This window comes from Mytilus trossulus, chromosome 6, assembly GCF_036588685.1.
Source record: "Mytilus trossulus isolate FHL-02 chromosome 6, PNRI_Mtr1.1.1.hap1, whole genome shotgun sequence".
Lineage (NCBI taxonomy): Eukaryota > Metazoa > Mollusca > Bivalvia > Mytilida > Mytilidae > Mytilus > Mytilus trossulus.
In genome coordinates, this window is record NC_086378.1 from 28737394 (window position 1) to 28751360 (window position 13967).

A 13967-nucleotide genomic window follows, 5' to 3' on the forward strand; every position below is an offset into this window, starting at 1 on the left:
TTTAGTTTTCTATGTTTTGTTATGTGTACTATTGTTTGTATGTTTGTCTTTTTCATTTTTAACCATGGCGTTGTCAGTTTATTTTCGATTTATGATTTTGACTGTCACTCTAGTATCTTTTACCCCTCTTTTTCATGTGTACAGGTGGATTATAATTCCATGCAATGCATATATTATTACGAGTTTGACTGTCCCTTTGGTGTCTTTCGTCCCTCTTTTAAACATATTATTTCACATCATGAAGTAGTACCTTTACTAAATAAGGCAAATATGATTCATGTTCTATGGTTTCGTCGTTATAATGTGAAATGACTGAGTTAACAGTAAAACAAAATGTACTGGTGTTGATTTGTTTATTTGTGTATTTTGCCTTCAAGCATAAGAACAAAATTGCCATAGGTTGAAGATTTTACTTATCAAACACTCCATACATAGTTAGCCGTAGAAATTGAATGAACTAATTTTGTGTGATTATTTAGGATTTTTGTATGTCGTGTAAAATATTTTGAGTGTTTTTCTATGTCATTGTGTGCGTTTAGAAAGGCGAAGAAGGAATTGAACTGGGCAATTAAGAGAAGCTGCAAATAGACTTCTATGTGCTATTTGCATGTTAATAAATTTTATTGCCTCTTATATGAATTTGTTCTACGATTGATGAAAATAAGCGAAATATCGAGTTAACGATTCATATTTATAGTTCAGAAATAGATAACCTTAAGGTAGCTGTATTTGGCAAAACCATTTAGAAATTTGGGTCCGCAATTTTTTTCAACTATGTACGTTATTTGGTTTTTATTGGGTTTTATTTAAGCGTAACTGATGAGTCTTGTGTGTGGACAAAAAAACATAAAAAGCTTGAGTCAATGCTAGTGGAAAGTACACACACTTTAATTGTTCGAACTTCTAAGGATTTTGTGCTAAAAAAATCGAATACCGTAACTGTAAAACAAAACTCTCTGAAATGCCTGTTCTCGATAATCTTCCACTTTGTCACTTATTTGACTAAATACTTTTTTTTGTAGATGGAACGCCCGTCTGGTGTATAAAGCTTTAAGCTTGAAATCACTGATGAGTTTTTAACAACCTTTACAAAAAAAAAGTTGTTCAATATACTAAAGATTTCTACGTCTAAGAATATGTTACCTTAGTTGTATTTGGCAAAAACTTTCCGGGTTATAGGTCCACTGTGCTCATTCTTCAATTTCGTAGTACATTTGTCTTTTTTTTTGTTTATTCGGCTTTACTGGTGAGTATTTTGTAGACCAAACGCATATCTTGTGTACATAGTTAAGTCTGGTATTATTGAAGAGTTTTTTACACTTGAATAATTTGTTAAAAAGTTAGTTTTTTTAATAGAAAAGCATCACATGGTTGAAATTGTTGCGCTCTTATTAGACAAAATCATAGAATTCAGTGTTATTTCTAGCAACATGTGATTTTTTTTAAACGTATGTGCATATATTGTGTACAAAGCTTTGTACTGTCAGTTGCGCAAATGGAGACACTGAATTTTGTATTAAAAAGGTTGGATTACCCATTTTTCATAGTCAATGAAATACAACTCTTCACTAACAATTGTTATGACTGATAAGCATGCGCTTAATGTTTGATTGTTTTATGGACAATACATTATACCAAGATCATAAGGTAAAAAAAAAACCGGAAAAACAATAGTGTAATAGCCTCTATGGTCGGGTTGTTTTCTATTTGACACATTCCCCATTTCCACTCTCAATTTTATTATCTATCAATATATGATAAAATTAAAAATGGAAATGGGGAATGTGTCAAAGAGACAACCCGACCAAGGAACAGACGAACAGCAGGAGGTCACCAATAGGTCTTCAATACTAATTCCATTTAATCAATGTAACAGAACTATAAGCAACTTTCATACAAGTGGGAAGTTTAGCTAGCTATACAACCGGGTTTAACATATCGCACACTTACTCAGGGATTTGCTTTATCAATTTTCTTTACATATAATGTTTGGATATATATCTTTTGGGTTTGTTTTTATAAGTATGTGTTTGAAGAGTTATGGGACTTTAACCGGTTAACTTATTTTATTGTTTCATATAGCGTGCACTTACTAACTATTGATTTTCTCACAACCTAACCCTTTTATGACGCTTTTTACTACCCTTTTATTTTGAATATGTTCTTGTTTGTCATTCTGGAGTAACAAGACTTTATTTGTTCACTTACTACAACTTCAAACTTTAACTTCGTTACTCGTTAAAACTCATACTGGAATCTAACCACGAGGACCTGTGTAAATGTGAGTGGTGTGATGGGCGACAATACAATCCGATAAAAAATTAACGTTTCACAGGGTGATTAACAAGTTTGTACCCTTACAAAAAAATCGATGACTTGAAATGTTTTAGTGACGGAGCTAGCACAACTGCTTCTGGCAGATTTTTTCGGACAGTAACTTTTCTTGGTAAATACAAATGTTGTTACATGTTGAGTTTGCAGTTGTATGATAGGGATTTCAAACTGTGTCTGGGTTTTTTTTTATAACACTAGCTGGTATTGGAATGTAGAATACTGGTATATCTATACGTTGGTGGATTACTTTGTACATGCGGTTGACATCTGCCATAGTTCTTCTTTGTTTCAGGGTGTTCCAGTTGAAGTTTTTAACCGTTGATTTTACACTGAATGGCTTCTCTTGGTTGTATGGTTTACAAATCTGACAGCATTACGCTGTACCTGATCTATCTCTACAGTTGTGGGTTCGAAATAGGAGTTTTAAATACCACTTTTAGGCCAGAATAGAATTTTGTAGGATCTTTCTTTTTATTGCGAGGATATTATCTAAGGTTCTACTTAAAACATTAATATACTTGAAGCTTTTTGCAGATGCTGTCAATATTCAGAAGATGTCGCTGCAGTTTTTTAAAACCAACCATACTGTATATTATTTTTGCTCATTTTCGAGAAAATGTATTTTTTTTGGTTGGTATTGATATTTTGTTTTCTTCTTATGAGTTTGAATATATTTTTTGGTAGCTTTCGTCTCTCTTTTATCGTATTGACAGCATTTAAAGGAAATAGAAAACGTAAATTTGATTATTTCTTATATGCTTAGTAACGAATATATCAAATACTCTCTACATTTTTAAGGTATTGCTGATAATATTTTCATACTTGATGTATATCGATGGTGAAAAGAAAGGAAACAAAGTGCACTCTAGAGCTTAGCATAGAAGTAGACTTCGGAGGAACATCAGTCCTCATGGAGAGAAGGGAATTGAAATATGTTTGTGTATGATAGGCACTGTGATGATTTATTATTATAATACTAAACAAAACATAAACATTTGATTTTTACTCTCAAATATATAAGGTTGTCTTATTTGGAATTAGTGTTAACATTTTATTTATAATTTCCTTCTCTGGTAAATATTTATGTATTTGTGATCTCTTTCTCTTTAATATGTATTTACAATACCATACATGTATATAACTGAAGCATTTCTTTTTAACCTAAACATATTCTTAAAAAAAAATCATTTTCAGAAAAAAATGTCGAAATGGTTTTTAATTTTTAATAAACCTTAAATTATGTGTATAAAGAAGCGAATATGGTCTTGCATTCTACATTGTTACGTAGTAAAACTACTAGTGTGTACGTATGTTCTGGCAGTCAAGCGTGCAATGATCTTTTTGATTGTTTGTCAACTATTTTAGTTGTCTTTTCACTAAATCCGTTGTAAGTGTAAAACTTGATACTTAAATGATGGAAAACACGATTTATCTATTAGCTGTAATTGGCATTGAACTAAGTTTTAGTAACACTGTTAGTATTTTTAATTTGGTACTATGTGGGTTTTTTATGTTAATAATTATAATGTTTACTTCCAATCATGAGTCAATTTAAGAAGCAATTTCCGTTTTTTTTTGTGTTTTGTTTGTTTTTATTATTCGCAATGTTGGAGGATTATGAATTCACAAACAAGTTGATTAACCCAAATAATTCCTTATTTATTTGTCCGAAGTCAGGAGGCTACATATATAAAAGTTATCGTTGATTGCTCGTTCTTAGAGTCTGGAGCTTAACAATAACATAATGATTGGCCAGAAACTCCTCAAGCATACCCCTTAATTTTTGTGTATAGATTAAAGTTTTGTGGTTTATAATATGTTCTGCAATGACGTCTAACCATAGATGATCAGTGACTATTTTTTTCTTGTATCGATTTCTTCACCTCCTTCGCTAAGAGAAGTGGGAATAAAAACTTTTCTTGTTTATCTGTTCGTCCGTTCGTACCTACCGAAATTGGTATATGTTCTTTAATACTTCAGTAAGCCAATACTAAATTGTATGAAACTAATACACAGAGTTGATCAAAACCTAACACAGATCAGGTTTGAATGTTGCTAGTGTAAATTTTTTCTGTTCTCGAGTTATGTCTATTATCAAGGAAATCGTTGCTGAATTTGTCGTTTACTCACTTTAACTTTAGTTTGAAACTTTCAAATGTTCTGACACTATTACAAAATTCTTATTTCTGCAAAATGCACATATACCGTCACCGTTTTTAAATTATGTTTCCAAAAAAATGACTCAACTAAACGTCATGGAACTAATACATTGATGTCATAACAACCAAACACAGATCAAGTTCAAATTGTGGCGTCATTTCTACCGTTCCCGAGTCATTCCATTGATAATAATTATTGAACAATGTTATCACTGCTACTAATCTCTGTTGACAACATTCAGAAATATTATTTTTTTCAAATTGGCACAAAACATCATCAGGTCTGAACAAGTACTTCGCCTTGCATATTTTAAGGCGGGGGTATTTGTGTCCCATGGACACATTTTCCTTTCTCTCATTTATATTTTAAAATTGCATTAATATATTTATTTTGTCAGTATAACAATCTGATTCTAGCATTGTTGGGTGTAATTTTCATGCTTATTTATATATTCATATTTAGGAGATGGATAACGCATCAATTGCCGAGTTAAAGCAGCGTGTAAAACGTTTTTCTTGTATGTAAGGAAATAATAAAACAAACATGTTTTAACTATTAAATGTCTGAAAATTATAATCTTTTGAAAACGAGAAAAGAAAACAGTTTTTTTTGTATTGAGGAGATGGCATTCGAGGTAAAACAATGCACAATTTGTTATCTTTTTGATGCCTTCAAAAAACAATTTCATACAACATTATTTGTTACTTGTTTTATTATTCCATTAAACAAATGGATGTCATGCAACATTATTTATGTTTTAACCTGTAACTACATGTATTGCATGCAGCCATAACGTACATATAGGAAGATCTGTTATGGAGCCAAGTCACAATTTATGAAAGTAAACCAGTATAAGCCACGGTAGGCTTTCAACCAGGAGCCTTGAGTCACACCGAACAGCAAGCTATAAAGGGCCTAAAAATTTACTGATGTAAAAACATAAAAACGGGAAAACAAACGGTCTAATCTATATAAAAATACGAGAAACGAGAATTACTGATGAATCACATCAAAAAACAACAACTACTGAACATCAGATTTCGGAATTAGGACAGGTGCAAACAATTGCAGCGGAATTAAACGTTTTAATCATGTTAATGGTACCCAACCTTCTCCCTTATCTGAATCAATAGTTTAACATCACAACAAAGAAAGACACATAATAAAATATCAATTGGAATCGCTTAACTCAACTAAAAGACGAAGTAACACAAATGAACATACACTGAACAAATAAAGTTAATCCATAATACAATGTAAATACAAAGTTAATAAAATAAAAGGATGAATAATCAAAGTAAAAGCATTATACCGTTGTAAAATGCTAAACAATTTCAGAAAGACACCAACTTTGAAGAAAATTACGTCATTTGTAATATCAAAATTACACACAGGTAAACTAAAATTATTTTGTTTTTCAGTATACTTCTTCTCGGGTCTATAATAATTTCTGTTGTTGGACAGATCGATTCGACTTACAAAATCTTAGTATCATCATCAAAGTAGACAGAATAGTTATTATCAGTACTCACTGGTAATTTTCGATATCGAAAGTTGTTCAATAACATCCATTTTTGTGTGTGCTTTACAGGATTAACTTTTATCACAACTGCTAGAAAAAAAACACTTGTTGCGATGCTTTACGACCAAAAAAATAAATATCAAAGGTACAAGGATTATTATTTGATACGTCCAACGTGTGCTTCGTCTATATAAGACTCACTAGTGACGCTTAGATAAAAATAGTTAGAAAGCCAAATATGTTTAAAGTTCAAAAGCATTGAGGAACCAAAATTCCAAAAAAAAGAATGTGCCAAATACGGCTTAGGTAATCTATGCATGGGATAGCCATAGGTCAGTTGCAACTGATTTGACAATTTGTGTTTATGTTGTGCTGTAATATCACTGTTTCAAGTTACATTGTATGGGAACTTTCAGACTCACATACATGTAAACTCAACTACATTTTGTTATGCTTGTCCCAAAGTAAGGGCCCTGTATTGCAGTGTATTTAGTACTTTGATTGCACCAACTTCACCTGCATATGGCATATGCATGATTTGCCAACTCATTCGATATTCAAGACCTTGCAGCAGCTACACAAATTTGCTAAAACGTCCCCAGTGTCTTAGCAGAAAGTTGATGAACCAGGGATATATCACAACGTTTTTACGTCTCGCCCTTTTTCTGAAAAGTTCATTGGATACAATGACCTTATTGATAAATATTCCGTATCAATAAAATTAACGGTACCAATTTTCTTGCACCAGATGCGCATTTCGACAATACATGTTTCTTCAGTGATGCTCGTGGCCAAAATATTTGAAATCCAAAGCTTATATAAAAGATGAAGAGCTATAATCCAAAATGTCCAAAAAGAATAGCCAAAATCAGTGAAAGGAATCAGAGCTTTGCATGAGGGAGATAAATTCCTTAATTTAAAATAATTTCTTATATTTTGTAACAGCAAATTTTAATAACACAAAAAATCCGTACTTTCATGCCAGTACCGAAGTACTGGCTACTGGTCTGGTATCAACTTTACAAATAATAGATGATGGTCTTGGATACATGTAATAGATTCTAGGTTCTAACGTTGTTTATCGTCTTAAAAACGTGTAATAGTATTATTGTATGTGCCTTTGTGAATTATTACTGTTAAGTCTATCGTTGGTAATATGCATTTGACTTAGCTCGGTATTTATACATCCCTTTATTGTGTTATTGTGTTATCTTAAATTCTAATGCAACAAAGTTTGTAACAATCATTTTGATTGGATAACGTCACTTTTATACATGGTGTTGTAAATGTGTGTTTTGGTTATTTCCAAGTAAAAGAATATTGTTATCTATTGTAATAAGAGTCAGAGTTTATATAAGTTGACAGAAGTTATTTCTAGTGTTTATAAGTATATCGAATGAGTAATTAACGTACGTTTTACTTTATGTTATTAGTTATATCGATAACGTCGTATATGGCGCAACTTTGTCATGTATTGTTCAGAACGTTACCGTTAGGTCAATATTTTAAGCGTGAACCCAAAAGTGTTCATTTGCGAGCTCTTAACTGGAAGAATTAATATGTCTAGATTTGATTATTCATAACATTGTATTATTATAAGCATTTTGAGTCGAGGACTCCTATATTTTATGTCAGCGTTTTACGTTATGTTTTTCTTCCTGCTTAGAATATTTACTTCCGGTAAGTTTGAAATAAATACCAGTGCAACGTCACGTTCGTTAGTCTTTGCTGTGTTTACGTTTGGCTTGCAGCAAGGCTTATCCCGGGGGGTCCTAGAGGTAAGAAGCAGCGCATTAGCTGTATGCCTTGCATTTGTTTACCGTATTTATCGTTGAAATATGAAAGATAATCCCAGTTGACCCGTACGAAAATACATGAGAAAGATTATTATTTTAGTAGCTTCGCCCCGTATGTTTATTATATATTATTGTTGGAATATTGTACTTGTATGGAAACATATCGACTGTTTAATAAAAGTATCATTTTTACTATTGATCATTTATTCACGCTACCAATGACGAGAGAGAACAGACAACAGTTTTGACGTCCGTATTTATATATTACCCAGTATATTTACTAGTTTTATGAGATATTCGTATTTGCTGGCTTTATAACTAAAACAAAACATAGCAAGAAGCAGAAATAACGACAATGGTGGCAGCGGTTTAGTTCTCACGTTTCAAGGAATTTGGCACGTCTATTTTTATACATATTTGTATGGAACACACTAAGTGACATATATTTTGTATGGAGTGCATTCAGCTCTGTTCATTATACTGTGATAAATAGCTTATTTTTGAAAAAAACAAGTGCTTATAATAAGGAGGTGCATTTAGCTTCCTATAAAGAAAGAAAATATTTATAAAGGAGGTGCATTTAGCTTCCTATAAAGAAAGAAAATATTTATTAAGGAGGTGCATTTAGCTTCCTATAAAGAAAGAAAATATTTATTAAAGAGGTGCATTTAGCTTCCAAATAATTATTTATTAGGGAAATATAGAGGTGCAGTTAGCTTCTATTGACATATTATTGCTTGTTTTAAACATGGATCTTAGGAATAGAAAAATCACAGCTCCAAATTTTGGTAGGGGGGAAAGTATGAAGAATATGATTATTTCACAGAGCAGAACTGTTGAGCCCTGTAATTGACAGATTTGGGTATAGAAGATGGTGGTAATTTATCTACCTCCAGCCCCACAGTAGGTCCGATGAACTCGCCTGTGCAGAATACTAGGACGATTGAGGAAAGTAAGACGATTTGAATGATACCAATATTATTGCAATTCTAATGGACATTCAGAGACAATTAAAAAATCAAAATGATAGATTTTCTGAGCTCAAGACGAATTTTTTTTAGATAAGCACGCAAGTTAAGCTAAATCAGGAAAATATCTATACTATTAAACGAGAAGACCTCATTTTGGGTGTCGCTTCTCTTCTTTCCACAATAAATTATTCATCATGCCTCTGTGTCCTATGGGTACAGTGCATAATCGCATTTGTCATCCATTCATATGATTATTCAGATTATTTTGGGTGAAAAACGAGAAAAAAGACGTCCGGATATGTTTCCGTCATTGGGCGAAATTTTAAGTCAGATTAGACTTCTTGTTTGCGTTTTTCTGTATACTTTGAACATGATATACTACGAATACAGTGTATTTTCTGTCTTATATCCGTCATTGGACGAAATTTAAGTCAGATTAGAATTCCGGTTTGTGTTTTTCTTTTTACTTTGAAACAAACGCATATACATGTACTACGAATAAAGTGTATTTTCTGTCTGATATCATTTTCAAGTTTACTATCCACGGCAGTCACAGGGTTAAATAGAGAGGGTCTGAATGATATATCGATGACCGCTGTGGATCAATTATTAAACTGAGAATTGACTGTAAAAAGAAAATACACTTTCTGGACGTCTGGAACGGGTGTTTTTAAGACCGAAATTTCGGGATTGACCATTTCGGGATCCAGGATTTCTTTTTTCGAATTTCGGGATGTCGAGATATTTAATTTGTATAATAAATTCAGAACCTCGGGATTTCATGTTTTTAAGCTCGGGATATTGGGATCAGGGCCCCTCCGCAGTGGCGGATCCAGAAATTTTCATATGCAGGGGCCCGTTGACTGCCTGTAAGAGAGGCCCGCTCCGGTCATGCTTCAGTGATTCCCTATATATAAGCAACCAATTATTTTCAAGAAAAGGGGGGCGGGCCCCCTAAATCCGCCTCTGCCCGACCCCCCTTTGATGAATGTTCATAATATACAGAAAAGCGCTAAAATTATTCAGGTGTCATTAAAATTAATAAAAACAAACAAACAAAAAAAAAAATTATCCTGTCCCAAATAACCTATGACTTTTGACTTTTGGTGGGGTTCGTGTTGTTTATTCTTTAGTTTTCTATGTTGTGTCATGTGTACTATTGTTTTTATGTTTGTCTTTTTCATTTTTAGCCATGGTGTTGTCAGTTTGTTTTAGATTTACGAGTTTGACTGTCCCTTTGGTATCTTTCGTCCCTCTTTTGATACCTTTTCTGAAATTCTCAAGTCACTAAATGTTTTACAAAAAAAAGAAGATGTGGTATGAATGCCAATGATACAACTCTCCACAAGAGACCAAAATGACACAGAAATTAATATTTAAAGGTCACCTTACGGCCTTCAACAATAAGCAATAGTCGATACTGCATAGTCTGATATAAAAGGCCCCGAAATGACAATGTAAAACAATTCAAATGAGAAAACTAACAGCCTTATTTATGTACAAAAAATGAACGAAAAACAAATATCACTGAACCACTGATTTACAGGCTCCTGACTGGAATGTTCATAGACATGTACACTAAATGTATGTTCATAATGAAATTAATAGAAAACAAAAAATGGGAATTTTGGAAATAAAGGAAGAGGGTTAAAAAAAAAATTCCTGTCCCCAAGTACCTATGACTTTTGATACTTTTCCTGAAATTCTCAAGCCTTTAAATCTTTTACAAAATTCTTCCTACAACACTTTAAATCCTTTCAAATACGCTCTGAGTGCACGCGATTTCGCGGGTGTGTTCTAGTAGTAATTATAAGGGGTAACCATGTTGCTAAAAATAACACCATTACGCAGGATTTCAGTCAAAATAGCATATCCTTTAACAGGACCACAACTGAACAAAATAACCAGGTATCAGTGACCCAACAATTAGCAGCTGGTCCAAGTACTGACAACACTTATACACCACGTCCAGTTAGCGAAATCATGTAAGAGAAAGTAGTCATGTTCAGCAACTACAAAGGGAAGAACCAAAACCTAGAAGCCCATTATTTTACGGTAAGGGGGATTACAATGCCTTCTGGACACAGTTTATGTTATTGAGTAGTAGGTTTAATTGGTCCAGCGACAGACAAGTAGAGGAGCTCATTATAAATTGTCTTAGAGATGAAGCCTTGGTATACGTAAACGAACTTCCTGTTTCTTTGCACAGAGACATAGAATATATACATGAGGCTATGTCACAGAGATTTGGGGATCATATTTTACCAGAGACTTATAGGACCAACTTGCAGTTTATTAAACAGGACCATCAAGAAAGCATACAAGAATATGCATCTCGTGTGGAGAGACTTGTAGGTCAGGCTTACCCTGCAGTAAATGTCTCAAGTTTGCTGGACCATTTTAAAACAGCACACTTTATTAAGGGTCTGCCAGACCAGTCACTATCATATGAAGTCCTCAAACAGAAACCAGCAACATTGCAGGATGCTATAAATATAGTAACATGGCACGCAAGTTGTAGGAAAATGTAGGCAAAAATTGTGATGTCAGACAAACGGAAGACTTCGATTTTTGTAGGACAGAGAGTCCAATCCAATATGTGATACGGTGCTTTTTGTCCGCAATTCGCTTTTTGTCCGCTTTTGCTTTTTGTCCGATAATTTTGCTTTTTGTCCGAAACTTTTGCTTTTTGTCCGTTGCTTTTTGTCCGTTTTGCCTTTTGTCCGATTATTTTGCTTTTTGTACGAAACTTTTGCTTTTTGTCCGATTATTTTGCTTTTTGTCCGAAACTTTGCTTTTTGTCCGTTGCGTTTTGTCCGTTTTGCTTTTCGTCCGATAATTTTGCTTTTAGTCCGACACTTTTGCCTTTTGTTCATTGCTTCTTGTCAGTTTTGTTTTTTTAGCTCACCTAGTTTTCTCGTTTGAATTGTTTTACATTGTCTTATCGGGGCCTTCTATAGCTGACTATGCGGTGTGGGCTTTGCTCATTGCTGAAGGCCGTACGGTGACCTATAGTTGTTAATGTTTGTGTCATTTTGGTCTTTTGTGGATAGTTGTTTCATTGGCAATCATACCACATCTTCTTTTTTTTTCTAAGCTCTTCTTATCACTTTGAAAAAAATTAAAATACTGGCAAAATAAAATCAGATGTGGCCCAAACCATCCTTATGGTAACTAGTTTTAAAAAATAGTACCCCTTGACACGCCCAATAATGAAGATGACCGACATGTCTAAAAAAAATTGAACATAATGGGGGGGGGGGGGAGAGAGGGGTTAAATGTAGATTTGGGCTTGTATCTCTGAAACTAAAGCATTTAGAGCCAATCTAACAAGGGTTAAAATGTTCATCAGGTAAGCAAAATATCTGCCTAAAGTTTCAGACACATTCAACGTGTTTTCGGGTTGCTGCCCCTGAATTGGTAACTTTAAGAAATATTAGCAGTTTTAAAGTTATAAAGACCTTCAGCTTGGTTGCTATAAAGACTTAGCAAACTTGTTTTAATGACTTAACTAACTCAATCGTTAACTAACTCGATCGTTTAGACAATTTCTCTTACTTGCTTACTTAAAACAAGATAGATAATAAGTTTTGTTACTAAAATAATACTTATTGTAAATACACATTTATTCACACAGTTATGACTAATTATGATAAAAAAAAATGTTAATTCGTTGATATTTTCCACTTGTATCACATATTCATATGAAAAATTCTACTGTCCTGATAACCGCGACATGTAGTTCAAGATCTGATTTTATTCCTTTTTCTTTTTCAGGAGTACAGTCATCTTTCTTTGATGGTACATACATGCTCTATTAATAAAAAGTATACCTAACATTTTATCACATTTACGGATTAGTATTATTAAAAAGTATTGCATTTTAGTGAAGAAAACAAATACCACCAACTTCTCCTTTTTCAGCCCTTCAGACTTGACCAATTTTAAAATAATCACTGTTGTTGTCTTTATTCAAATGCTTCTTTAAGTTAGATCATAAGTAAATGTTTTTTGAGACAGAATTTTCTAATAATTTGCCATAATGAAGATTTTACTATGCTTTTTTCACCGCGCTACTTTTCAAGCTATGAGTCGTTGAAAATTGCCTAAATTTGGTTAGTTTGTTCATGGAAAAACACATAAGAGTGCATAAAAAAAGTTCTATGAGATAGAATTTTGAAATAGATTGTGGGAAGATAGGTCGTAATATGCTTTAAGAAAATAAAAAGAAAACATGGTGTCACCGAACTTGTTTTTTTGCCACAAGAAAAAATAAAAAAATTCCCTTTAAGCCTAGTATAAATTTTGTACTAAAAGAGTTATCTCCCCTTAAATGGCTTTTTTGCAAAAAATGATTTTAAAAACCAAAAAGGTTGATATTTGTTTAAATATTTTGGATAATACAATAAATTATCAAGTTTTCTTTATATAAATAAACAGTCTAGCCATAAAATTGCAAATCTGTTTCCAAATTTGCTGATTTGGGCAAATAACTAGACCGATTTTGTACTGTGATTGTACAATCCACCATCCACCTATGGAAATGGCTCTTTCTATATCTAAAATATTGTACATATCTATTTCGTTAGGAAAACCAAGTAAATGCAAAGTATCTCTTTAATCACTCTCCCCTCTTTTCGAGTATGTAACGACTTGACTGTCAATGCTGTTGTGTTTCCCGAAGTATCTTCATTACTTGAATAGCCTCAAACGTTTTTTTTTTTTTTTTTTTAAAGTAACGGTGTACGCCATTTGGAAATAGTTGCTGTAGACATTCCGAAATTTAAAGATTAATAAGTGTTTTCTAAAAAACTAGATTCAAAATTAATGCAAATTGTGACTATATATGTGAAGATATTGTGTGTGTAAGCTTACTATAAACACATACAACACACGTCGACACCATTTGCCAAAATAATAAAACAATTCAAAGGAAAAAAACCAATGACATGATTGATTTTATACAAAACTGTAAACGACAAACAAATGATGTACAGAGAAAAAAAACCTACCAAACAACAGTGGAGTTTCTGACTTATTTGTATGATTGTCATATATAATATTTAGCGCGGCAAACATTTTTAGATTTTCAATATTATTTGATTTGATCAATGTCCAAACCATTATGCTGTTTCGAAGATGTTCGTCTAAATCTTTGAATATCCCTTGTATTCAATAAATTGC